The sequence below is a fragment of the Caretta caretta genome, chromosome 15, assembly GCF_965140235.1.
Source record: "Caretta caretta isolate rCarCar2 chromosome 15, rCarCar1.hap1, whole genome shotgun sequence".
NCBI lineage: Eukaryota > Metazoa > Chordata > Testudines > Cheloniidae > Caretta > Caretta caretta.
In genome coordinates, this window is record NC_134220.1 from 33,431,537 (window position 1) to 33,458,182 (window position 26,646).

At 44.0% G+C, this 26,646-nt stretch overlaps 1 long non-coding RNA gene across 3 annotated transcripts in view; it reads right to left on the minus strand.

The window, feature by feature from the left end:
• LOC125623034 (uncharacterized) overlaps positions 1 to 26,646 on the minus strand; it is a 45,097-nt gene that overhangs the window by 4,123 nt on the left and 14,328 nt on the right. The window contains exons 6-7 of one of the 3 annotated variants that reach the window (XR_012665120.1): positions 14,926 to 15,119; positions 187 to 13,116 (exon numbers count right to left, since the gene is read on the minus strand). This is a non-coding gene — a long non-coding RNA (uncharacterized LOC125623034). Of the gene's footprint in view, positions 1 to 186; positions 14,074 to 14,925; positions 15,120 to 26,646 lie in introns of those variants that run through there. The other 2 variants (XR_007352890.2, XR_012665119.1) reach the window with 2 other exon arrangements.

The window sequence follows — 26,646 nt, forward strand, 5'->3', positions numbered from 1 at the left end:
TTCTGGGAAGAGGAAATCCAGAAACTCTGGTTTTAAAGATGTTAAGCCCTGCCCTGTGTTGGACAGTTTTATCCCCTCTTGCCATTGCTTTGGCAGGTGGCTTGGTGTTTAACTGGCATTTGCCTCTTTTCTTCCAAGAATTAAATAGTTCAGACTCTACTGATGTAATTTAGTTACTAACTTTTTATTACAAATTAACAGACTTATAGTCAGTAAAATAATTTTCTGTTGTAAGTATTAAAAGAGGGGATGTCAAATACAATGAATAAAGGAAGACAGCAGTGTTGAGACAGTACAGATTATAAATCACAGTAAATGTACTAGGTATATATTTTTTTAGAAAAGTTACATCATTTTTTTTTAATCCATTAATTCCATTTGGCCAATCTTGCTTGAACACTTCAGTAGTTAATTGAAGGCAGGCAGTAAGTCATTCCATCTCTTTTAATTATTTTATTTTGGTCAGCCACGTTTCCATAGATATTTGTTTAAAATACCTCAGGCAGAAGGTGAGGGGCAAGGGGTTAGCCTCCCCCAACAGCTGGTTCACCAGCCACCTATACATCTAGCCCAGTATCCTGTCTTCCGACAGTGGCCAATGCCAGGTACCCCAGAGGGAATGAACAGAACAGATAATCATAGAATATCAGAGTTGGAAGGGACCTCAGGAGGTCATCTAGTCCAACCCCCTGCTCAAAGCAGGACCAATCCCCAACTAAATCATCTCAGCCAGGGCTTTGTCAAGCCTGACCTTAAAAACCTCTAAGGAAGGAGATTCTACCACCTCCCTAGGTAACGCGTTCCAATGCTTCACTACCCTCCTAGTGAAAAAGTTTTTCCTAATATCCAACCTAAACCTCCCCCACTGCAACTTGAGACCATTACTCCTCGTTCTGTCATCTGCTACTAGATCCATCCTCTTTGGAACCCCCTTTCAGGTAGCTATCAAATCCCCCCTCATTCTTCCCTTCTGCAGACTAAACAATCCCAGTTCCCTCAGCCTCTCCTCATAAATCATGTGCTGCAGCCCCCTAATCATTTTTGGTGCCCTCTGCTGGACGCTTTCCAATTTTTCCACATCCTTCTTGTCGTGTGGGGCCCAAAACTGAACACAGTACTCCAGATGAGACCTCACCAATGCCGAATAGAGGGGAACGATCACTTCCCTCGATCTGCTGGCAACACTCCTGCTTATACAGCCTAAAATGCCATTGGCCTTCTTGGCAACAAGGGCACACTGTTGACTCATATCCAGCTTCTCGTCCACTGTAACCCCTAGGTCCTTTTCTGCAGAACTGCTGCCTAGCCATTCGGTCCCTAGTCTGTAGCGGTACATGGAATTCTTCCATCCTAAGTGCAGGACTCTGCACTTGTCCTTGTTGAACCTCATCAGATTTCTTTTGGCCCAATCGTCTAATTTGTCTAGGTCTCTCTGTATCCTATCCCTACCCTCCAGCGTATCTACCTCTCCTCCCACTTTAGTGTCATCTGCAAACTTGCTGAGGGTGCAATCCACACCATCCTCCCGATCATTAACGAAGATATTGAACAAAACTGGCCCCAGGACCGACCCTTGGGGCACTCTGCTTGATACTGGCTGCCAACTAGACATGGAGCCATTGATCACTACCCGTTGAGCCCGATGATCTAGCCAGCTTTCTATCCACCTTATAGTCCATTCATCCAGCCCATACTTCTTTAACTTGCTGGCAAGAATACTGTGGGAGACCATATCAAAAGCTTTCCTGAAGTGAAGGAGTAACATGTCCACTGCTTTCTCCTCATCCACAGAGCCAGTTATCTCGTCATACAAGGCAATTAGGTTAGTTAGGCATGACTTGCCCTTGGTGAATCTATGCTGACGGTTCCTGATCACTTTCCTCTCCTCTAAGTGCTTCAGAATTGATTCCTTGAGGACCTTGCTCCATGATTTTTCCAGGGACCGAGGTGAGGCTGACTGGCCTGTAGTTCCCTGGATCCTCCTCCTTCCCTTTTTTAAAGATGGATCAAGTGATCCATCTCCTATCGCCCATTCCTAGCACAAACAGAGGTTAGGGACACCATCCCTGCCCATCCTGGCTAATAGCCATTGATGAACCTATCCTCCATGAACGTATCTAGTTCTTTTTTGAACCCTGTTATTGTCTTGGGCTTCACAACATCCTCTGGCAAAGCGTTCCACAGACTGACTGCGGTGTGTGAAAGAATACTTCACTTTTGTTTATTTTAAACCTGCTGCCTATTAACTTCATTTGGTGACTCCTAGTTCTTGTGTTATGAGAAGGAGTAAATAACACTTCCTTATTTACTTTCTCTACACCAGTCATGATTTTATAGACCTCTTTGCTATCCCCCATTAGTCATCTCTTTTCCAAGATGAAAAGTCCCAATTTTATTAATCTCTCCTCATACGGAAGCCATTCCATACCCCTAATAATTTTTGTTGCCCTTTTCCAATTCCAGTATATTTTTTGAGATGAGGTGACCACATCTGCATGGAGTATTCAAGATGTGGGAGTACCATGGATTTATATAGTGGTAATATGATATTTTCTGTCTTATCATCTATCCCTTTCTTAATGGTTCCCAACATTCTGTTCGCTTTTTTTTGACTGCTGCTGCACATCAAGTGGATGTTTTCAGATAACTATCCGCAATGACTCCAAGATCCCTTTCTTGAGTGGTAACAGCTAATTTGGACCCCATCATTCTATATATATAGTTGGGATTATGTTTTCCAATGTGCATTACTTTGCAGAAAAGAGAAGTAAAGAAGCAAAGGTTAACAATGGACGAAGCATGAATTCATAAGCGGCCTTGTAAATAATATGTAGCTGGTAGATAAAAAAACAGTAAGAAGCTACTAGCACATTGTCATCAGATGTTCGGCTGCGTGTGTGTTCTCCTTGTGTGCGCAGACAGCTGGCACAGGAGATCTACAGCGAACTGCCAAATGACCACAAAATCTGTGAAGATGCGAAGGCACTTGGTCAGGTTTATTGTCAGCAAAGCATGGTCCTCGCTCCCCAGATCAATGTCTACAGTTACACTAGCACATGTATGCCCGTGACAATGGACGCAGCTCAGTCAGTGGCAGGACTTTCCACTGTCCCCTCAGCTGGGCACAGACGCTCTCTCTAAGGTACATTAAGGTACACAATGCAAACAAATTACGTATCGCCCCTGACGTATAAGGGTGCCACCCTCTGATGTATTAGGGTGCCATCCATTGCCTTGTACCTGTAGGTTCGATCAACACATCTTTATTCATCATGCTGTCATCCTGACCTTATCCTTAAGATGGGGCAGCATGTTTCTGTTATCTTTGGGGAATGTGTTTGGTATCGGGGTGTTCTGGTACCACCTTTCTGGAATGTGTTTGCATTTATATTCTTATGCCTAGCACTACTTAGGAATGTGTGTTTCTGCAGTATCAGTCCTGTTCTTGCCAGATTCTGTGAGCAGGGCCTGCCTCTTGCTCACAACTTAACTTTGCTTTATATCACAAAGTTTTGACTACTTTAGCCCAGGTCTCAGGCCTCATACCAGGCCTCTGATATATGGGCTTATGTTTCAGGCCCACTTCCTACTACACACATTACTCTTCTTACTATTTTTTTTATTTACTAGCTACATATTATTTACAAGGCCACTTGTGAATTCATGCTTTGTCTGTTGTTAATCTCTGCTTCCTTACTTCCCTTTTCTTCCATTGTTCATGCAAGGCCTACAAAATGTAGTTACTTCAAGGCCTCCGAGTTTCCTATATAAACACCTCCTTTCATTGGTACAGTTATTACAGTCTGAAAGGATATGATCTGTTATTTCCTGGACCTTATATGTTATGGATAATCCATTTTTATGTTTGCTAATTAGAAATAAATTTTCTGTTAATTCACAATGCTGTGTTAGAATTCTAAATAGAGCCACTTGGCTCTCTCTGTCAGGGCCTTATATTATATCAACATTATCAGCTGTTGGGCATACTTCTTGGAATTTTTTCCCCTTCCTTTAATTTGCCCACAGTTCAGGTCATTCCTTTTTTAGTTCATTTTTTATCAGTTGATTAAATATCTGTTTGCTTAAGAGGATCCCTAAGTCAATTTGTTCATGATTAATAGCACTTTTTGCCTGTTTGTCTGACAATGTGTTCCCTGCTATCCCTACGTGCACCTGGATCCATGCTCTTACTATCGTTTGTCTACACAGCAGCTAGACACCCATGGCTGGCCCATGCCAGCCGACTTGGGCTCACAGGGCTACGGCTGCGGGGCTGTTTTATTGCCATGTAGACTTATGGGCTCAGGCAGGCTGGACCCTGGGCTCTAGGACCCTGCGAGGCTGGAGGGTCCCAGAGCTTGGGCTACAGCCCGAGTGTCTACACAGCAATGAAACAGCCTCGCAGCCCAAGCCCTGCGAGCCCGACTTGGCTGGCACGGGCCAGCTGCAGGTTTTTCTTTGCTGTGTAGATGGAATTTAACAAGACTCAAACCAGAGCTGGACATTTATATTGATAACAAGTATATTCAGAATTATAGTTATTCTTATATCCAATTGAGCCAGTTTGGTTGTTAGCAGTAGTATTTCATTAAGAAAATCATTTCTGCTGTCAGACTTACCAGGACTGTAAATTGCCTGCAGTCCTGATAAGGAGTCAGACAGAATGGCCACTGCAACTGACCGCACATCTAAAACCCAGTTTATTGCTAGTATAATCCCTGTTAGCTCAGCTGTAAAGACGGATACAAAGTTAGTAGCCTTCTGGCTTTCTTGAGTCCAAGTGAGGGCCTGCAGAAAGCTGTTCCCACTCTTCCTGTTCCTTCCTCTTTGGGGCTGTTTGTAGATATTTGGCAATAGTGTCCCCACTTATCACAAATATATTTATTTGCTACATCTTGTAGATTTATCAGTCTTCTCTTATTTATTTCACTATATAATTCCATGTCTATCACAGGGGGATGGTTTTCCAGTAACAGAATATTTTCCCATAGCTATAGATTTGGGTCTTTTTCAGTCCTTTCTTTGCATTAAGAGCCTTCATCCACTTCTGTACTCTACTTATATAGGGAATTTTGAGTTTTTGTTCTACCGTCTCCACTTAATTTCTAGCAGTCATTATATATTAGCTTTGTGTTGTCATCTTTGCTGTTACCTAATACTTTGGCCCAAAAGGTTAAGTCTGAGAGCTTTCTTATAAGAGTGATAGGCATTTCACTGGCTGCTATGTATAATACACACCGAGGTGTAGTAATGAAGGCCCCACATGTGGTATACAATGCTTATGCTTGGACATAGTCTAGTTTTCTCAGATCTGTGTTCCTTGCTGGACGAAATGCCTAGCATCCATACACAATAATAGGCCTAATTAGCACTCGGGGAGCATTACCACTGTTTTCTTATCCACTGCCCAGGATGTTCAAGAGATACTTTAATGTAAGTTAATTCTACCTTTGCACTCATCTTTAATATTTTCAATATGGTGCCTCCAAGTGAGCTTATTATCAAATATCACACCTAAAAATTCAAAAATGTTCATTGTATTTATCTGCTGGTCATATCGATATAACTTCACAGCATTTTGGATTTTCCTTGTTGTGAAGAACATTCCCTTAGAATCTGAAGACTGTGGAGAATTTGAAATCCCACCTGTTTCCTCATTCTGCATTTCTCTTAAGTGCATCATTGATTCTTTTGGCAGCGCTTTCAAAATTTTTGCTTTGGGCCCATTTGGCAAGTTGTCAGCAAAAAATGTGATCCATATTCCTGTACTCCTCTCCTTAGAGAGGTCATTTATCACGATATTAAAGAGGGTTGGGCTAATTACACTTCCCTGTGGCGTTCCATTTGCAATTGAATATATGTTCGAAAAAGCTTTTTCTATTTGGACTTGTATAGTTATTTTGCTTTAGAAGGCCCTTACCGTCCGAACATTCTTCCTATATTACCCATTGAGGCCACTTTATGAAGTAGTCCTTCTCTCCATACCACACCAAAGGCTTTTTCTATGTCCAGGAAGGTTACTATCATGAATCTTTTGGTTCTCGTGCTTTTTTGTAGTTCTGTCTCTATCCTAACAATGTGGTCAATCATACTCCCACCCCTTCTGAATCCGCTTTGCGTTCCATCTATGCACATAGGTCTTTCCAGGTGTGCTACTCATCTCTCTGCTACCATTCTTTCCATGGTTTTACCTAACGTGCTGTGAGGGCAATTGGTATGTATGCCTCAGGGCTTGAGTTCAACTTACTCGGTTTCTTCACTGGGAAACTAACGGCATGTGTCCAGTCCTTAGGTATTTCACCTTTTCTCCATACACTATTATATAATTTTAGCATCACCCTCAAGCTTCCTTCACTTAGGTGTTTAAGCATTTCAGAGCTTTTTTCATAGAATTATAGGCCTAGAAGAGACCTCGAGAGGTCATCTAGTCCAGTCCCCTGCACTCATGGCAGGACTAACTATTTTCTAGATCATCCCTGATGGGGGTTTGTCTAACCTGCTCTTAAAAATCTCCAGTGATGGAGATTCCACAACCTCCCTAGGCAATTTATTCCAGTGCTTAACCACCCTGACAGTTAGGAAGTTTTTCCTAATGTCCAACCTAAATGGCCCTGGCTGCAATTTAAGTCCATTGCTTCTTGTCCTATCCTCAGAGGTTAAGAAGAACAATTTTTCTCCCTCCTCCTTATAACAACCTTTTATGTACTTGAAAACTGTTATCATATCCCCTCTCAGTCTGCTCTTCTCCAGACTAAACAAACCCAATTTTTTTCAATCTTCCTTCATAGACCATGTTTTCTAGACCTTTAATCATTTTTGTTGCTTTTCTCTGGATTTTCTCTAATTTGTCCCCATCTTTCCTGAAATGTGGCGCCCAGAACTAGACACAATACTCCAGTTGAGGCCTAATCAGAGCGGAATAGAGCAGAAGAATTACTTCTCGTGTCTTGCTTACAGCACTCCTATTAACACATCCCAGAATGATGTTCACTTTTTTTGCAGAAGTGTTACAATGTTGACTCACATTTAGTTTGTGGTCCACTATGACCCCCAGATCCCTTTCTGTAGTCCTCCTTCCTAGGCAGTCATTTCCCATTTTGTATGCATGCAACTGATTGTTCCTTCCTAAATGGAGTGCTTTGCATTTGTCCTTATTTAATTTAATCCTCTTTACTTCAGACCATTTCTCCAGTTTGTCCAATTCATTTTGAATTTTAATCTTATCCTCCAAAGCACTTGCAACCCCTCCCAGCTTGGTGTCGTCTGCAAACTTAATAAGTGTACTGTCTATACCATTATCTATATCATTGATGAAGATATTGAACAGAACCGATCCCTGCGTGGCCCCACTCATTATGCCCTTCAAGCATGACTGTGAACTACTGAAAACTACTCTCTGCAGTCGGTTTTCCAACTAGTTTTGCACCCACCTTATAGTAGCTCCATCTAGGTTGCATTTCCCTAGTTTGTTTATGAGAAGGTCATGTGAAACAGTATGAAAAGCTTTACTAAAGTCAAGATATACCATGTCTACCATTTCCCCCCTATCAACAAGGCTTCCTCCTGAGAAGGAACACTTCTCACAATGTTGTTTAATTCGGGCAACCAGGCCTTGCATTTATTTGTAGCACTGTCTGCATTTTGCACGCATACCTGTCTTACCCAGAGATAGAGGAACTTCATTAAAATATTCCCAAACTGGGTCTCTTTTACGGCCTGCGGCCATTATAGGTTTTTCCCTCTAGTGAGAGAATGGTATGGTAGATCTCGAATCAATGAAGGCTACACTCAGAAAGACCTCAAGACTACTGGAGTATGCTGTGCAAACAGTTTCACTTTTGTTTCTACTGCCTGTCCCTCCCTTCTCACATTTATCTCCAGACTTCTCCTTGTCCAGATCTGTTCCGCCCCGAACAATCTTCTATTCATTGAACTTTTTGAAACTTTGCACTTTTAGAGAGAGGTAAGGGATTGACTCTGTGTACACAAATTTGCAGAGGGACAATAGAGTTGAGGTCTGTTTTTTCTCACCTTTATATATTATTTATTCATTTATTTTAAAACATACTCTCATACTAAAGTTTTCATTTAAAATCTTATCTACATCCTCCTCCCATCTCTTCATCATCTCATAATTCTCCATAATTAATGTTCTTTTCCTATCCCAAATTTCTGTCCTCTATCCTCATCATTACAGATTTTTTAAAACATGGTGGCCAGAATTTCTACTTTTTCTTTGCTGGTGCTTATTATATCATGACTTGTAAATGCATGGCTTGGTATCATGTAGGTCTTACTCTATATTCCATTTATTTTCCTAAGTTGTTTATATACCTGTACAGCAAATGCAGCTGGGAAAATTACAGATTTTGAGGTCAGCAACCTTTCAGAAGTGGTGTGCCGAGTCTTCATTTATTCACTCTAATTTAAGGTTTCACGTGCCAGTAATACATTTTAACGTTTTTAGAAGGTCTCTTTCTATAAGTCTTTAATATATAACTAAACTATTGTTGTATGTAAAGTAAATAAGGTTTTTAAAATGTTTAAGAAGCTTCATTTAAAATTAAATTAAAATGCAGAGCCCCCTGGATGGTTGGCCACGACCCGGGCAGTGTGAGTGCCACTGAAAATCAGCTCATGTTGCCTACCCCTGCTCTACAGTATTGGCATCTTTATTGACTTTCCTGCAATATGTTCTCCAGATGTCTCTTTTTGCCCTTTTTATAGTCCTTTGTGCAACTGTCTTTTTTTCATTTTTTAAAAATATTTCATTAAATCCTTGCTAGGTAAGGAATTTTTTGCTGTCTTATATGCCTTATTCCTTTCCCTGATTACCACTTCACATTCCTTATTCCACCATGGTACCCTTTGCCTATCTCTGAGTGATGTTGGTATCCTAGGAATAGCTAGGCTGGCTGCATTTATGATTCCCTTAGTAGCATTATGACAGAATTCCTCAATATCGTCATTTACACGTTGCTCATTCACATATTCCACACTTTCATTTCTAACGAGCTTCCAATTGCTTTTCTTAGATTCCAAGTAGAGATATTATCCTCATCTTTGATATTTCCTTTTCCTTGATATGTAATTAACGTCAGGATGTGGTCACTACCCATTCCCTCTTCTCTGTAATTTTCCCAGCTGCATTTACTTGCTATGGTACTAGAAGCTATTCCCAGAGCCAAGCATGTGACACTTCTGTCAGCTATATTGAACCTGGCCAGGGTTCTATCATTTAATATTACTAACTTATTCTCTTCAAAGAATTGCTCTAAACCAGTGGTAGTCAATGGGCCGAATCCGAACCACCAGACGTTTTGAACGGACCCCAAAATCTTTTTATTTACTTATGATGATGATGATTGTTATGTTTGTATTTATTTTCTCTGGAGTCTGGACCTTGACTAGACCTTGACCAAGAAATTTGGACCTTGACAAAAAATAATTGACTACCCCTACTCTAAACATTTTCCATTTTTATCATTTTTCTTACTTTCCCACAATCTGTTGTAACTATTCAGATCAGCACAGATAATGAATGGGCATGTGACATCTGTAATTAATTCTTTCAGGTCCATCCCCTCTAGTTTCTTGCATGGGTTATAAATATTATAAAGTCTTAAAGATGCAAGAATTGTTTTGCATCAGTATCTCAGTAACATTATATTTGATATTTAGCTTTTTAATCTCTACTTCAAGATAGTTCAGGGTTCTCCTTCATGAAGATGCAGACACCTCATCCTTTCCTGTTTCTTTACACCACATGGTGGGATTTTATAATCTAGTTTTCCTGTTAGCCAAGTCTCTTGTACGCATATTATCTCATGCTTTGTTTTCATATCAATAATATTTTTCATTTAATAATTTCATTTAATAATTCCTGTCCATACGCTATTAGGCTATGGGCATTCTAACTGAAAATAGTCACCACCATTCTTTAACCTTCAACAGAGCCAGTTATCTCATCATAGAAGGCAATCCATTTGGTCAGGTGTGACTTGCCCTTGGTGAATCCATGTTGACTGTTCCCCATCACCTTGTGTAGTCAAATAAATCTGTGCAAAGTGGCTGTGAAATGCTCCCAAAACACAATTGTAGCACTTGGGCACCGAGTTAAATGACTGCACACGGTACAGTGCAGGGAGGCCCTGAAACTATAGATCCAAAATCATTCACATACTGTTTTTCTTACACAAATAGCTTGTGAACAATTCATCCTGAATATTCAGTATTCAGTGTTTGTTAGTTAGCCTAGTTTTGGCTTTAAGAAGGGCTAGGTGAGAGGGACAGGGCATAGTTTGGGATATTGTGGGGTAATTACTGTTTGTATTTGAAGATAGGTAGGAATGAGACCATGTCTACACTACCACTTATGTTGGCAAAACTTATGTTGCTCAGAGGTGTGAAAAAACCTCCCTCCTAGCAACATAAGTTTTGCTGGCTTAAGCAGTTGAGGGAGGGTTGTGGGTCTGTCACTAGGGGTGCACAGCACTATATTGGTGGGAGGTGATTTAATCATGTCAGCGGGAGAGCTCTCTACCACCAGCATAGAGCAGCTACCCAAGAGATCTTATAGCAGCGCATCTGCATCGGTACAGCCATGCCATTGTAAGCTCTCTAGTGTAGACATAGCCTAATGTATTTATTTCTGATTCGTGATTTTATGTAATGGCAAGGCACATTAAGCCATCTTGGAGGATGCTTAGTGTTATATCTAAATCTAAATTAATTGTTTTTAACAGTGACTGATCAATGCAGTATGAATTTCAAATTTAGAACATTACAATTGACTATAGAACTGAAAAATTGCTTTTAGCAAACACTGAAGGATACTTGTCATAACATTTGGTTTGCAGTGAGTATTTGCACTACTAAAGCTTGAATGCTTTAAAATGAAAGGCTCATGGGAAGAGATAATTGTTTTAATCCAAATGAATATTTGTGGAAGATTTTTCCACTATTTGGTCAGTTCTAGTTTTTATTGTGAAATGTGGAACATTAATGCACAGAAATACTGCAGAGTTTTTGAAGAGGTATGAGGACATCTAGTGGTTGATGTCCCTAAGTACATGCTGAGATCTCCCTGTGGGATCTATCTCTCCAGAAAGAGGAAATATGCAGAAATGATGACACTATTTGAGTTTTTAAAGCAAATATATCTGAAGATGCCAAAAGCTAAAATTGTTCATGCTATTTCAAAATCTGAAACTCATTAAACACTCATTGATTCTCAGAATGGGCTTCTTGATCAGTGCTCAGTGACATGGCCCATTCCTATTGTGAAACATGTCTGAAAAGATGAAGGCTATCAGTTTTACACCTAGCACATCGGTGATTAAAAAATGGGTGTGTGCATGGGCCTGACTGTATTCAGAAAAGTATCTTTTCTACCAATACGGGTTGTTAGGAGGAGGAATAACATTTTCTTTTACCTTTGAAATAGCTAGGCCTTGAGCACTTGTGCCCCAGAATGCGCTCTTCCTACAGACTATGTGAGATTTGAATTTGTAAATACCAGGGCCCATCTGAAAGTGAACCAGGGCTGTTGGTTCCCTTCTAATGTCATCTGAAAGGTAGAGGGGGAAGGTTCTTCTCTCTCTGCTCAACTTTGAGGTGGTATCAGAGGAGACCACTGCGCAAGTTTGGCAGATTTTCTGTGCAGCTCCTTGGTATTTCCAGATGTTCTGTGATCTGGATGGAGCACAAATTTGATTGATTGATTCAAATATTTTTTGAATATATGCTACAAAGATAAACTCACAGGCACCCACCCCTGGTGACAGACCCACTACCTTCCCTCAACTATCAAATCCTTACAGTAATCTGTCTATGTCTGCTCAGGAACTCCTACAACCCTAACCAGCACAGCATCTAGTAACTGTAGGGAGTGGATACTTTTGGATACACTACCTGATTTTTCAAATTGGAAAATAACAGCAGTATGAAGTCTCAGAATGACCTCCAAATCATCATGAATAACAGGGCAGAGGGATGGCAATGTTATGTACAATGCTCGTACACTCTCCTTTCTTCTGCACCTCAGCTTAAGTCTTTGCTGAAGCTCAATGTTTTCCCTTTTCAGATTTTTCAGAAAGTATGACACAGAATTACCCTCTGGGCTATGTACATAAAATGCTGATTCGTAGGTGTTAGTACTTCCCAGTCAACTCCAAAGAGAGACTAAAATACAGTTTCTTAGTAAAACAAATATGTAACACACAGAAAACATATAGTTGAGATACTGCGAATAACTTTTAAACAAAAGCTTCTAAGCAATATATCTCCTGGTATTCCTTATGCAGACTTTGCCCACGTTGTTTCTGTTACATATATTTAACTATAAGGCTCCAATTTAACACTTACAGCCCTACATTGCTATGATTCTCTGTGGATTACAAGTACAAGCTTCATTGTGTGGCATGAGAGCACTATATCCCAATATCAGACAAGGAAGTCACTGAATTCTCTCTGTGGTAATGAAGAAGCAAAGGTAAGATCCTGAACACCACTCCCCCCAGCACCCTCCAATCACAAGCTCCTTTGTGCTGGGTAAAAGTGCTGGGGTGGTGTACACGGGCACGAAAAGCCCTGTAACTGTCTGGGGGAAGATTCCTCCAGCTCAGTCCTGGTAGACGACATTGTAAAGTTGTCTTCTGGGAATCTCTCACAAGCCCTAGGAGATGGGGTGTGGCTATGGGCAAAATAGGCTTGTCAGGAATGGGGCCAGAGCACACAGTGCTCCAGAGATCCAGGCAGTGCTATGGCCCACAGTGGAATCTGATGCCCCTGTTGAAACTTAGGACATCCTCAGCTTCCCCTTGGGGTGGTAGAAACAGAACATGTGACAGTGTGTATTTTATTCCACCACTCGGTACTATGGTGGCCCTCACACAGGAGAGCGTGTGCGGTGCAGCCCACTGCACATATTTCTATGCCTTGTCCATAATGTGAATCTCATCTCTGTAGACACTGCTGCTACTTGACTCATTTGGATTCAAATCAATGTCCATAAAAGCTTTGGGGCAGGGAACCATCTTTTCTTTCACGTTCGTACAGTGGCCAACACAACCATAGCACAGATCTTGATCAGTATGTCCGTGTGCCATTGCAGTGCTGATAATAATCAGGAATAATAATAATAACAAACAAGCATAAAACACAACACAGGCAAGTCACCCAATTTCCTCTTGGACTAAGGCACTTCCACTTCCATAACGTGTAGCAGTAACGCTATTAGAAAGACTATAGACAGAACAATAACAGGAGTGTGGCAGTACAAAAAGGCGTTAGCTCATATAGGTGAATGGTGATCCCTGCTGTTCCTCACCAGGAAGGAGTTGCAAAGAGACACCAGAACTGAATGGAAATCTGTGGTTTAATGTGGGATGCAGTATTTTAATGGCATATTCCATCCTTGCAAAATTAGAGTTGCTCACTCACTTAGGAAAGTACTTCCTTTTTCAACATGAGCTCAGTAACGCCCCCAGCCATGGAATGGCTTTCCCCCTTCTCTGTATATTTTTTCTGGCGTTTGCATGACCATTTCTGAATATGTTGAGGCACACTGTTCAGCTGGGTGTGCAGTCCTGTGGCATGCCCTCTTCCCCCTAGAAATGTCATTTGATGGAGTGGGTGTATAAACACCACACTGGTTAATCAGGGTTAACAGGAGCCTGAGCCCAGTTAGGCTATAGTGTGGCACCTGGAGGGGTGTTAGGCATTACTGGTGATCAAACCCAACTGGGTCTTCATGAAAGAAGAAGCACAAGGCAGTGGAAAAAGGGGCAGGGAAGAAACCTGTGTGAGAGAGGCTTGATTTCAGAGCTAGTGGGTCCTGAGCTCGAAAGAAGTCTGGGAGGCTAGGGGCTGCAAAGTCTAGGATGATAGGCATGTTTTCTTTAGTTGTGAGGAGCTAGAGGCAATGAAGCACAAAAGGCAGTAATAGTAAAGCTTAAGGGGTGCTTGGATTGAAGTTTGGGGGACTGTGGAGAGGCGCTGTAGGAAGGGTAGGCTCCTGTGGCAGCCCCTGAGGAGGGAGTTTCCAGGGAGGAAGCTCTGTGAGGCAGATCTCTGAAATAAAAGCAAGAAGGAATTTTGCAGGCATCAGGCTGAGTCCCAGTAGGAAACCCTGCAGAAGGAGGCTGTGGGCCCTTGAGAGTTCTTTGAATGGTCTACACTGAAGATCCTGGCTGAGGATCTATGGGTCCTAATAACCCCTAGCCAGAGAAGCGGAAGACACTGGAACTTCAAGCACTGTTTTATGTAAACTTGGGAGTGGAGTACCCTGAAAGGTGTGTGGAACTCGAACATGACCTGGCTGGACTCTGGAGGGCTGAGTCATGAGAAGAAGTGACTCATCACAGAACTAGCACAACTGTTGGCAAGGGGTGCTGGAGACGAAGGTGCTGCTACACCCTACCCAACCATGAGGGCATGCATCTGCAGTAAGCCCAGTCTTCTACACATCACAAATCAAACACTGGTGGTAACTAGAGAACATCTGAAATTCGGGGGTTAAAATGCAGTTGCTGACACACTGAGCTCCAACATTGTTAGTGGCTGCAGCTATAATCTCTTAATGTGGATTTAATTTGTCAAGTGATAAGGCGATTCAGCCATCCCAATGATAAACCACCAAAATAATCACAGTCGCATCAGCAGTATTTCTGTTTTAAATTAGAGAAGCTAGTCTCCAAGTCTTGCCAAGAAAACAAAGAGCTTCTGGGGGTAGGTGCTGACCACTGACCTTGCTATGCTTAATCTGTTGACATTTGGCTTCCCCATTGAAGAGATTTCTAGGATGCTGTATGTAGGGATTACATTATAGGTCCCGCATCATTTAAAATGAAGACTGGAGACCTTAGTGTGGAGGACTGGGTTGCTCAGAAAAGTTAGTGGAACACAGAGACTTTAATCTCTCACCTGTTGGTCTGAGGCCAGGCCAGGCCAGTGGTGGTGAAAAGCCATCCCACGTGGTGGTGAAAAGCCATCCCTCATGATGGCCATTTGCTGCCCCTTACTGTATGTGACCTGAATTTCCAGGCTGGAAGGATTACTTCTTAGTGGACAGATGTCCGCACCGTAGTTGGTACAAATTGGTCCTCCTTGCTGTCATCCTGAGATTAAAGGACACGGGCTGTGAGATACAGAGACTGAAACCTCCTTTTAGACACTATTACTGCATTGAATTACCTATTTGGGGGGCAAGAGTGGTTGTCTCACTTTTTCTTGTGTAAGCAGTGTCAGGATGAGCTCCGCCCTGACATCTGGTGGTGAGGTGTGGTAAGTTGTGGAAAAGAACTTCAGGGGCTGATCTCATTTGCATAGGCACACCCACCTCACCTAGAATGAGGCCATAGCTGCCCAAATGGTCACTTTGGCTGCTGTGGGATCCCCAGTGTCTCTGTTATTGGGGCAGGAAGAATAAATTGTTATTACCCTGATTATGGGAACTGTGCTTGGAACTGTACTTGGCCTTTTGTTATGATGGAGGGACTCACTGTCAACTAAGTAGCACTCACTAGGCAAGGGTCATGGGTTCCAAAACTGTGTGAATTGGAAGAGGCTGGGGGCAAGTATTAATACTTGGTGGTATGGGCCTGTTGGTGAGGGCCTTATGTGTTAATTGCACTTCCTCCTCTCTCTACTGTGGAATATCAGGGCTAATTTTGATTTCATTAGAAGTCTAGTTACAGGCTGCTGAGCTCACTTTAGGCTAATAGTGCACAAGCACTGAGGTTCCCCTACTACAAGCTGAATTCACCAAAGAGCTGAACTGACTAAGAGCTGAAATCACTGAGTGTTGTGTTAAGTAGTGGGGGAGCCTGAAGATATATTGTGGAGCAGTTTGCGGGACGGCTGGAGTGCCTTGTGGACGGGCTGGTGGAGCAGTTCATAGGATGGCGGGAGCTGCTGGTGGGACACGGAGCAGTTTGTGGGACGGCAGGAGCTGCTTGTGGGCCGCAGAGGGGAGCTGAGCAAAGCAGTTCGTGGGGCGGCTGGCGGAGCGGAGCCCTATGGAGCTGTGGGGCAGTCAGCTTCAGATCGTGTAAGGTGCCTCTTACCCCCGCCCCCATCTCCACCCAGGTTGGGAGGTAAAGCTTTGCAGATAAACTTTCGAACTCTGGGGCTGCCCTGACCAGGGACAGAGACTTTTGGGTCATTAGACTTTTGTGCTTTGGTGTATCAGAGGATGGAGATAGCTATGAAACTCATCAGCAATATGTATCCCGACTAAGAGAAAAGCTGCGGGATGCTTATCGCTTAGCTACCGCTGCGGCTCGGAAGAACGCAGACCGCAACAAACATCGATATGATGCTAGAGTGCGTTTGCAGGAGCTGCAGCCGGGGGACAGAGTCCTGCTGCGAAATTTGGGTATTGCTGGCAAACACAAGATAGCTGACAGATGGAAGGCAATACCTTACCTGGTGACTGAAAAGCTGGGAGATCTGCCGGTCTACAAGATCAAACCTGAAGACGGTCCAGGGCAAATAAAGACAGTGCATAGAAACCTCTTGCTCCCTGTGGGGGAATTGGTAAGCACCCCTTATGAGATGGGCCACAACAGGGCAGCCGAGCAGAACAGAGGTGCTAGACCAAAGCTGCCATCCAACACAGACAGCGGGCCCCATGCAGCTAACTTACCCCTATTCTGCACATCTGAGAGTGAGTTTGAGGAGGAAGACACAACCCTGGTGTATCCTGGGATGGAGACAAGATTTCAGTCTCGATCAGCTGAACCAAACGAGAGTTTTCCCTCTTCCACCCTAAACCCCATGGCGGAATTATTTAGGCCCATTTCTGACACCCCTGTGCCACTGATGGGACCCCCGTGTGATGACACACACAGGTTATTGGACAGTGGAGACACACAGGCAGAGGATGTCCTAGGCACCTTGGACCCTCCAGTGTTAGAATTAGGAGTGCAGGGGCCTAAGCCAGTAGCCAAGGGACCCTCAAAGGAAGCCTCTTCATCCGTCACTCAAGAGGATGTTCCCCCTACCTCGGCAACAGAGATTCTCAATAGATGAGACAGGGTGATAAGACCAGTGAAACGGTTAACTTATGATGCACCTGGGGTGACTAGTGAGGAGCCAATACATTTAGCACACAGGCTTGTGGAAGCTAAAGTGGGCTTCCTGAGGCCCTTTGGAGGAAACCAATGAGTTGGTATAAAGGGAGTGTGATTTGTCGGGACGACAAATTCTCGTCTGGGGGGAGGATGTAAGCAGTGTCAGGATGAGCTCCGCCCTGACATCTGGTGGTGAGGTGTGGTAAGCTGTGGAAAAGAACTTCAGGGGCCGATCTCATTTGCATAGGCACACCCACCCCGCCTAGAATGAGGCCATAGCTGCCCAAATGGTCACTTTGGCTGCTGTGGGATCCCCAGTGTCTCTGTTATTGGGGCAAGAAGAATAAATTGTTATTACCCTGATTATGGGAACTGTGCTTGGAACTGTACTTGGCCTTTTGTTATGATGGAGGGACTCACCATCAACTAAGTAGCACTTGCTAGGCAAGGGTCATGGGTTCCAAAACTGTGTGAATTGGAAGAGGCTGGGGGCAAGTATTAATACTTGGTGGTATGGGCCTGTTGATGAGGGCCTTATGTGTTAATTGCACTTCCTCCCCTCTCTACTGTAGAATATCAGGGCTAATTTTGATTTCATTAGAAGTCTAGTTACAGGCTGCTGAACTCCCTTTGGGCTAATCGTGCACAAGCACTGAGGCTCCCCTACTACAAGCTGAATTCGCCAGAGAGCTGAACTGACTAAGAGCTGAAATCACTGAGTGTTGTGTTAAGTAGTGGGGGAGCCTGAAGATATATTGTGGAGCAGTTTGCGGGACGGCTGGAGTGCCTTGTGGACGGGCTGGTGGAGCAGTTCATAGGATGGTGGGAGCTGCTGGTGGGATGCGGAGCAGTTTGTGGGACGGCAGGAGCTGCTTGTGGGTTGCAGAGCGGAGCTGAGCGAAGCAGTTCGTGGGGCGGCTGGTGGAGCGGAGCCCTATGGAGCTGTGGGGCGGTCAGCTTCAGATCGTGTAAGGTGCCTCTTACCCCCGCCCCCATCTCCACCCAGGTTGGGAGGTAAAGCTTTGCAGATAAACTTTCGAACTCTGGGGCTGCCCTGACCAGGGACAGAGACTTTTGGGTCATTGGACTTTTGGGACTTTGGGTGATTTGGGGTTGCTGGACTCAAGAACCAAAGGGGAAGGGCATGCCTCCATTTGCTTGGGGTGGGTTTTTTTTTGCTCATGGGTTGTGTTATGAATCCTGTTGGTGGTGTTTCCCCAACATAATGCCACATTGTTTCTCTCTGTTATTAAAAGGCTTTTTGCTACACTCAGACTAAGTGCTTGCGAGAGGAGAAGTATTGCCTCTTGGAGGCGCCCAGCAGGGGTGGTATATATTTGTCCCAGGTCACTGGGTGGGGGCTCGAGCCGGTTTGCAGTGTGTTATTGGAATGGATCCCCTAGATATTGAACCCGGCCCTTGTTGCTGCCAACTCTGATGGGCAGAAGGGTTACACTTGTACCCTGGCATCTTAATCTGCTGTCTTTCCAGCTGAGAATTGAGCTAGGAAGTAGAATTCCCAGAACTGGTGGGCTAATGACATAGAAGTAAGTAACACTGATCATTCTCTTTCACACACGTAATTATCTTTTTCCTGGGAAACTACAGCAGTTTGGCTTGTTTTTGCTAGAGGAATCGGATTAAACTTAGACTGTAAACTTTCTCTCTAATAGAGAATTGAAAGTAGTTGAGTTCTCACTCTCCATGTCTCCCATTGTTCATTGTTGTTCAGACCCACTCTTGTCTATTACAGAGTAGGTGATTAATTGCATTCATTTCTGCTTCACAGAAGCCCAAGTTCGTCACTACTCCTGAATTTCACAGAAAGCTCAGTGGAAACAGCAGCACTGAAACCTTTGTCTGTCTAGCAGCAAGAGGGTTAACTCAATGATTCAGCAATCTGAGGTTCGCATGGCAACAATAATTAGGGAGGCTATTAAACAGTAACTACTAAAGTTAGCTTTGAATCTCCAGGACCAGATAACTGCATCTCACAGTTCTTTGGCCAGTTCTTTAAAAACGTTTAGCTATTGAGGGTGAAATTTAACACATCTCAAATACTGAGGAGGTTCCAGAAGACTGGAAAAAAGCTAATGTATCAATATTTAAAAAGAAGAATAACTGGAATGACCCAAGTATTTATAACCAGTTGGCTTGACATTGATTCTGGGGAAAATCGTTGAATGGCTGATATGGGAATGCCACCAATAAAGAATGTAAGGATTGTAACATAATTATTGCCAGTCAGTAGGATTTTATGGAGAATAGGTCTTATCAGACAATCTTTATTATTTTTGGAGGATATTGCTGGTTTGGCTGACTTAACATTAGATTTCTCTAAGGCATTTGTCTCCCCAGTTCCTCACCTAGAATGGGGCACCACTGCTCACAAGTGCCCTGGAGACTTGTCCTCAGTCTGTTTAATCAGTTCCTCTGGCTCAGCTCCCTGAATTGCTGCAGAAAGAAGATGGCTAGGCTAGATTCATAGCCTTCAGAAGGTACATCATCCTGCAGCCAGGGTGTGATTAACAGGTCACAGAGACGTACTCTCAATGGCTGTGGTCCATCTAGCTCACTAAAAACAGAAGTGAGGACATGGCAGCATGGACTGCATGAGTGTAGCCCTTCCTCCAGGTGGTGCCAGCAGCAACCAGGGCTGGGTTCAATATCTAGGGGTTCCTTTCCATCCATACAGCATAGAACCGACTCGAGCCCCCACCCAGTAACCTGGGAAAATTACACACCACCCCGGGCACCTCTGAGAGGCAATACTTCCCCACTCGCAAGCACAGTCTGAGTGTAGAAAAGAAACTTTTAATAAAAGGAGGGAAGTGATTAAAAGTGTTAATTTGGGAAAACACAGCAAACAGGATTCATAAACATAAACCATGAGCAAAAGACCTACCCCCACGTAAGTTGGGCATTGTCCTTTTCCCCTCAGATTCTTAAGTCCAGCAACGTAAAAGTCCCTTTAACGTGCCCATCCCTTCACTGCAACCCATTCTCAGTTGCTATCCTTGGTCAGTGCAGATTCAGAGTTCACCTCCCACCCTGGGTAAAAGTACTGAGGCACCTTACTCGCTCCATGGCCTCTCTCTGCCAGCCACCCTACTGGTCGTTCACTGCGCCTCTCCGCCAGCCGCTCGCTGAGCCACCTGGCCACCCCACCAGTTGCTCACTGTGCCACCTGGCCGCCCTGCCAGCCACTTACTCTGCTTGCTGCCTCACCATCTGCTCATTCACCAGCCAACTGTCAGTCACCTGCCTCGACCTCTGCACATCAGTCTCTTAGTGATTTTCAGCTCTTTCCAGGCTGGGCAGAAACACTGCCCCATCACAACTGACTTTTAGCTCTGATTGAACATTTTAAAATAACAAAAAGGCTCCTAATGAAGCCCATTTAGTTCTTTCTTTAAAGAGTGGGAAGGAACAGGTTAAACCAGCCCAGGAAGAACCCTTGGTGAAGTTGTGCTACCTCCTAGCTGTGCTACACCTGTCCCCTCTCCTTCCAATCTTAATGCTTCATAGAGGGTCTGGGTTTTTGGAAATCTTTCCTTGGTATCTGAAGCTACTTTGAGCTCAGATACTATGGTGATGACAGGTTTCAGAGCAGCAGCCGTGTTAGTCTGTATTCGCAAAAAGAAAAGGAGGACTTGTGGCACCTTAGAGACTAACCAATTTATTTGAGCATAAGCTTTCGTGAGCTACAGCTCACTTCATCGGATGCATACTGTGGAAACTGGATTTGTGGAAACTGGATTTGTGCTGGAAATGGCCCACCTTGATTATCATACACATTGTAAAGAGAGTGGTCACTTTAGATAAGATATTACCAGCAGGAGAGTGGGGTGGGAGGAGGTATTGTTTCATGGTCTCTGTGTATATAAATCTCTCCACTGTATTTTCCACGGTATGCATCCGATGAAGTGAGCTGTAGCTCACGAAAGCTCATGCTCAAATAACTTGGTTAGTCTCTAAGGTGCCACAAGTACTCCTTTTCTTTTTATGGTGATGAGTGCATAATAAATACATAGATTAAGATGTAAAGCTGTCCAGAGTGCATAGCTGCTTGCCCAACATCTTACAGTGAGCTGACCACATTCCAACTGCTCTGTACCCTGACCCCAGCCACAAATTCTCACTTTTCACAATCTGCACCAACTGGGAAGCAACTCTGCCTGTTCTGTGTGACAAAGTTGTGTTTAATTTAAAGGTTCATCTCTACTGCACGCTGCTTTCAGCAGTAGGTCTAGGTAGCAGTGTAGCTGGTGAGGCTTGGCTTAGAGAAGTAAAGGAAGTGTTGGGGGGGGTATATGAGCATGTACCCTGCATGTCTCTATTTGCCCAAGCTGTGCCTCACCAACTACTCTGCTAATTTTAACGGTGTAGTGTCTTGCTGACTGTCCACCTGCTGGAGCCTTTCCCTGCAAAGGGGGAAGGCAGCTGGGAAAGGCTGAGCAGTGAAAAGCAGGCTGTGCCCATTCTGATTCGTAGCTGTACCTGACAGTGACTGGCTCTGGCAGAGAGGGGGCAGTGGGAAAGGTTCAGCTCCCTTGCTGCCTCCCTTGTGCAGCATGTCAGTGAAAGGCTCTGGCAGTGTGGAAGCAGCCTGCTTTTCATCGTGACATGTAGCTACATGGACGCTACGCACTGCTGCCAATGGTGTAGAGTGCAGATGTAGCCTAATACCTAACAAAAAGAAAAGGAGGACTTGTGGCACCTTAGAGACGAACCAATTTATTTGAGCATGAGCTTTCGTGAGCTGTAGCTCACAAAAGCTCATGCTCAAATAAATTGGTTAGTCTCTAAGGTGCCACAAGTCCTCCTTTTCTTTTTGCGAATACAGACTAACACGGCTGTTCCTCTGAAACCTAATATCTAACATGATTCTAGTACTACCCATTGCAAAGGCTCTTTCAGTACTGTAGAAACTACAGGGATTTCTTTACTAATACTTTAATATGGCTGAGTGGCTGCTGCAAGCCATCCCAGATTCCGTGTAAGTAATCCCACACACCAGGGGAATGAAGGGGAAATGAAGAATTCTGCCTGGTGTCTTCGGCCCTCCTGGGTTGGGTACAACTCTTTTTAGGAGGCCAACAGGTGTTGCAATGGTAGTGTGCAAAAGTGTGGTCCTATGCTGCAGGTCTGGCATGAGAGAGAGAGAGGTGAGTATTTCTATCTGAATCTCTGTGAATGGCTTCGGGCTCAAGGTCTCCACAGTATAGTAAGAAATACTACTTTTTTTTCTTAAAGATGGAGAGACTGGGAGCATGCACAGGATGCACAAGCAGAGTTGACCTTAAGATTTATCGCACCACAAACAGGATCTTGGACTTGGTATATGGAGTCTGCAGTTCCAGGCATATGGTAGATGTTTAATGCCGGTTTGACACTATAAATGCTTGTGCTAAAATTTACATTTGTCTATTGACCACCTTCACTTGTTTATTGAAGACCACTTCAATTTAATTTGTCCAAATGACTAAGTTCTTGACTGCTGAGCCTCAAGCTGTTCCTTTTTGTGCTTCTTAGGACTCTTCCTATGCACCAGAACATGAGGGGATGCTATTAGATACATGTAAGTGTAGATTCACTCAATGATCCACTTCTAGGATTTCATTTTCTATGGGTTTCCAATGTGATTATTCCCTGTGGGGCAGAAAATGCACTTACTAGAGAGGAACCACTGCCTGCTTGTCTAACTGGGGGTGCTGGAATAAAGGTTGCTGTAACATAAAATCACTCAAGGATGTTGCAGAACTTCTCTCAAGTGTACTGTAATTCTGGTCAACACCTTAAAATGGATCCCAAGGGCCCAGATAATGGTGTCTTTTGATAGTGTGATGAATGTTCAAATATCTCCTAAAATTGAGAGCCTGGCCAATAGATCTTATGGTATTTTTCACAGGAAACTGGGTGTTAGCCTAATTAACCTGCTGAAATTCCAGTTTGAGGAATTGCATTTTGCCAACCTAAATTCCCTCTTCCAGATTAAACTGTGCTATGCAGTGCTGATATGTGGCAGTTAAACTACCATGTTCTTCCCCAAGGGTGGCTACATTTCACTCGTGGGGATAAGGATTCCTATGTACGCACACTGTGCAGAATGAGTAAAGTCTGTACTGTTCTTTTGGCTCCACATCTGTGGAATAACTTTTATAAAAAAATGGCTATTAAAGGGAGATATGATAGTGTATAAAATCATGAATGGTGTAGAGAAAGTGCATAAGGAAGTGTTGTTTACTCCTTTACGCAAGAACTAGAAGTCACCCAATGAAACGTTAGGCAGCAGGCTTAAAACTAAAGGAAGTGCTTCATCATACAACACAAAATCAACATGTGAAACTTGTTGCCAAGGGATGTTGTGAAGGCCAAAAGTATAACTGGGTTCAAAATAGCTATTGGCCAAGATCGTCAGGGACACAACAACATGCTCTGAGTGTCCCTAACCTCTGACGGCCAGGGATAGATGGATCACTCAGTAATTGTCTTGTTCTGTTTATTCCCTCTGAAGCACCTGGCACTGGCCGCTGCTGGAAGACAGGGTGCTGGGCGAGATGGACCATTAGTCTGACCCAGTACAGCTATTCTTATGTTCTTATCAAGGCTGGTAACTAACCCTCTGTCCTTGCAATACCACCAGGAAGAGCTTATTTCTAAAATCATAGACTGTCTGCATGTCTAAACAAAGAGACAGAGACATTCTCCCCTTTGGAAGGCTTACTTCAGAACTGTAGAGGCCAGAAATTTAGCTTAATTTTAGCTTAATACTAAAAAATGAAGGTTCTTCAGAAGCTGATAGAATCAGCCACTAGACCGGGGCGGGCAGACTACGGCCCAGGCGGGCAAACTACGGCCCTCGAGCTTTCACCGGGGAGTGGGGTCGGGGGCTTGCTATGCTCCACACGGCTCCCAGAAGCAGTGGCATGTCCCCACTCCGGCTCCTACATGTAGGGACAACCAAGGGGCTCTGCATGCTGCCCCCCCACAGCTCCCATTGGCCGGGAACTGTGGCCCATGGGAGCTGCAGGGGTGGCACCTGTGGACAGGGCGGTGCACAGAACGACCTGGTCGTGCCTCCCTGTAGGAGCTGGAGGGGGGACATGCTGCTGCTTCTGGGAGACGCTTGAGGTAAGCACTGCCCGGAGCCTGCACCCTGATCCCCTCCTGCACCTCTACCCCCTACCCCAGCCCTGATCCCCATCCCTCCCTCCAAACCCCTCAATCCCAGCTGAGCACGCTCCGGTACCCCCAACCTCTAGCCCCAGCCTTCACACCATCCTGCACCCCAACCCCCAATTTTGTGAGCATTCATGGCCCACCATACAATTTCCATACCCAGATGTGGCCCTCAGGACAAAGGTTTGCCCACCCCTACTCTAGACTCACCAGGGGAAGTTCACCTCACCAGTGGCAAGTGGGACTTTTCAAGGCCTGCTTGAATAGCTGATTAAGTTCTCAATCTTGTCACTTCCAATGCCCTTGATCACTTTGTTTCTGAATTCCTCTGCTGCTTCAGGACTAAGATAGCAACACAGCGGGGAGCTCGCGTCTTAATGCCAGGTGATAGAAGGAGAAACAATCTCAACACCACTTATGCCACACAACCTACGAGTGCACTTGAGCCTTTGTGAGCAGCATATACAAACGTACTGCTGACCAGCAGGGGGAGCTGGTTGCCATATTCTGAAGTACCAAACCTCCTTGCGATCAGTAGCGCTGGTCTAACTGATGCTCACTGGGCAAGCTAATGGTTTGGCAACATGTCATGTTATAGACCAGAATAATAACTGCTTTTCCTTGTTATCTGAGCAGCCTCTAGTACCAGATTTTCTTCTTTCTGCAAAGAGATGAACTAGCCCTGCAAGGTTTGACTGAGTCGATAGTTAAGCACGAGCAAATGGAAATTCCAGATTCCCTTGAATCTAGAAGAATTTTTAACCTGGTTCATAGTCAAGTTTGGCGACAACTTTCCTTATTTCCTTTATCATGGTCAATTTTAGGGTGATATGCTGCAAAAGTCTATTACATTTAAATTAAAACTGCAATCAGAGTGAAAGTCTTACTCCTCCTCTGGAGTCTTGATAAAATATAATGTTCTAATTATTGTAAAATTGAGAATTTAAAATAACATCATATCAGTATAAGAATAGTAGATTGTCAGGAAGCACAGAAAGGCTTGTGTGTTCTTTTAACAATTTTTTTTTGTTAGAAATCATTTGAGTAAAAATGTGCTACACCTTTAGAAATAAGTTTGTTTGCCACAATATCAGCTACTAGACTTCATCTTTATGTAGTATACATTTTCATATTTCCATGTACTGGAGAAATATAGGGTAATGAATGTAGTCTGTCAATATAAAGGCAACTTTCTGGAAAGGCTAAAGAAATTTGAACTGCATTTACATTATGTAAGATAGGGGAAACAAAAGAAGTCTTGAGTTTTTGTGCTTGGAATAACAAAGTGACTTGAAGAAGAGCTCTGTGTAAGCTAGAAAGTTTGTCTTTTTCACCAACAGAATTTGGTCCAACAAAAGATATTACTTCACCCACCTTGTGTCTCTCATATCCTGGGACCAATATGGTTATACTACATTGCAAGCAAATTATTTTGTTTTTAAAAATGCTAACTAGACATTTCCATAGTCCTCAATGTGGAATGTGATTTGCTAATTTTGAACCGTGGAACTCTTTGCCAGAGGATGTTATGGAGGCCAAGACTATAACAGGGTTCAAAAAAGAACTAGATAAGTTCATGGAGGATAGGTCCATCTATGCTATTAGCTAGGATGGGCAGGGATGTTGTCCCTAGCCTCTGTTTGCCAAAAGCTAGGAATGGACAACAGGGAATGGAAGCCATGTCCCCCACACCAGTGCTGTTTTGTGGCGGCAAGCACTGGGAGCTAGGGGGAGAAGTGGGATGCGGTGCACTCAGGGGAGGAGGCAGAGTGAAGGTGAGCTGGGGCGGGGAGACGGAGCGGGGAGCTGCCGGTGGGTGCAGAGCACCCACCAATTTTTCCCCATGGGTACTCCAGCCCTGGAGCACCCATGGAGTCGGCACCTATGGCTATGTCAGGACCCAGTGTCCAACTTGGTGACCAGATACTAAGAACACCTCAGATATATCCTTACAGAGATTGCCCTTTCCCTGGTATTGGGACCATTGCAGTCAGCTGGAGGGAGTTCATTCCTGGCCAGAAGTACTCTCTGGCCTTCCCAGAAAGCCAGGAAAGGAGATCCCCTTCACTAGGGCACTACAGTCCTTGAGGAGACGTAAGTGCTTAGAGCTGCTTGGGCCTGTGAAGCCAAAGAAAGGGAAAGCTTCCACATCATCACAGTCCTCCATGCAAGCCTCTTCATCTGCAGAGGCTAGCCCTTCTGGTACTGAAGGCAAAGCATGCCTTTCAGCTCCTTGATACCACTTCTGAAGCCAGGGAAAAAAAACAGTTGTATTTGGACTTCTGCTAGCTATCAGTCAAGGAACCTCTTCCTCTGTCTCCGGGCAAGGACCTGAGATTGCAAGATCACAGATGGGTGTTGCATCTGAACCTCATAGCCTGGTTCCTTG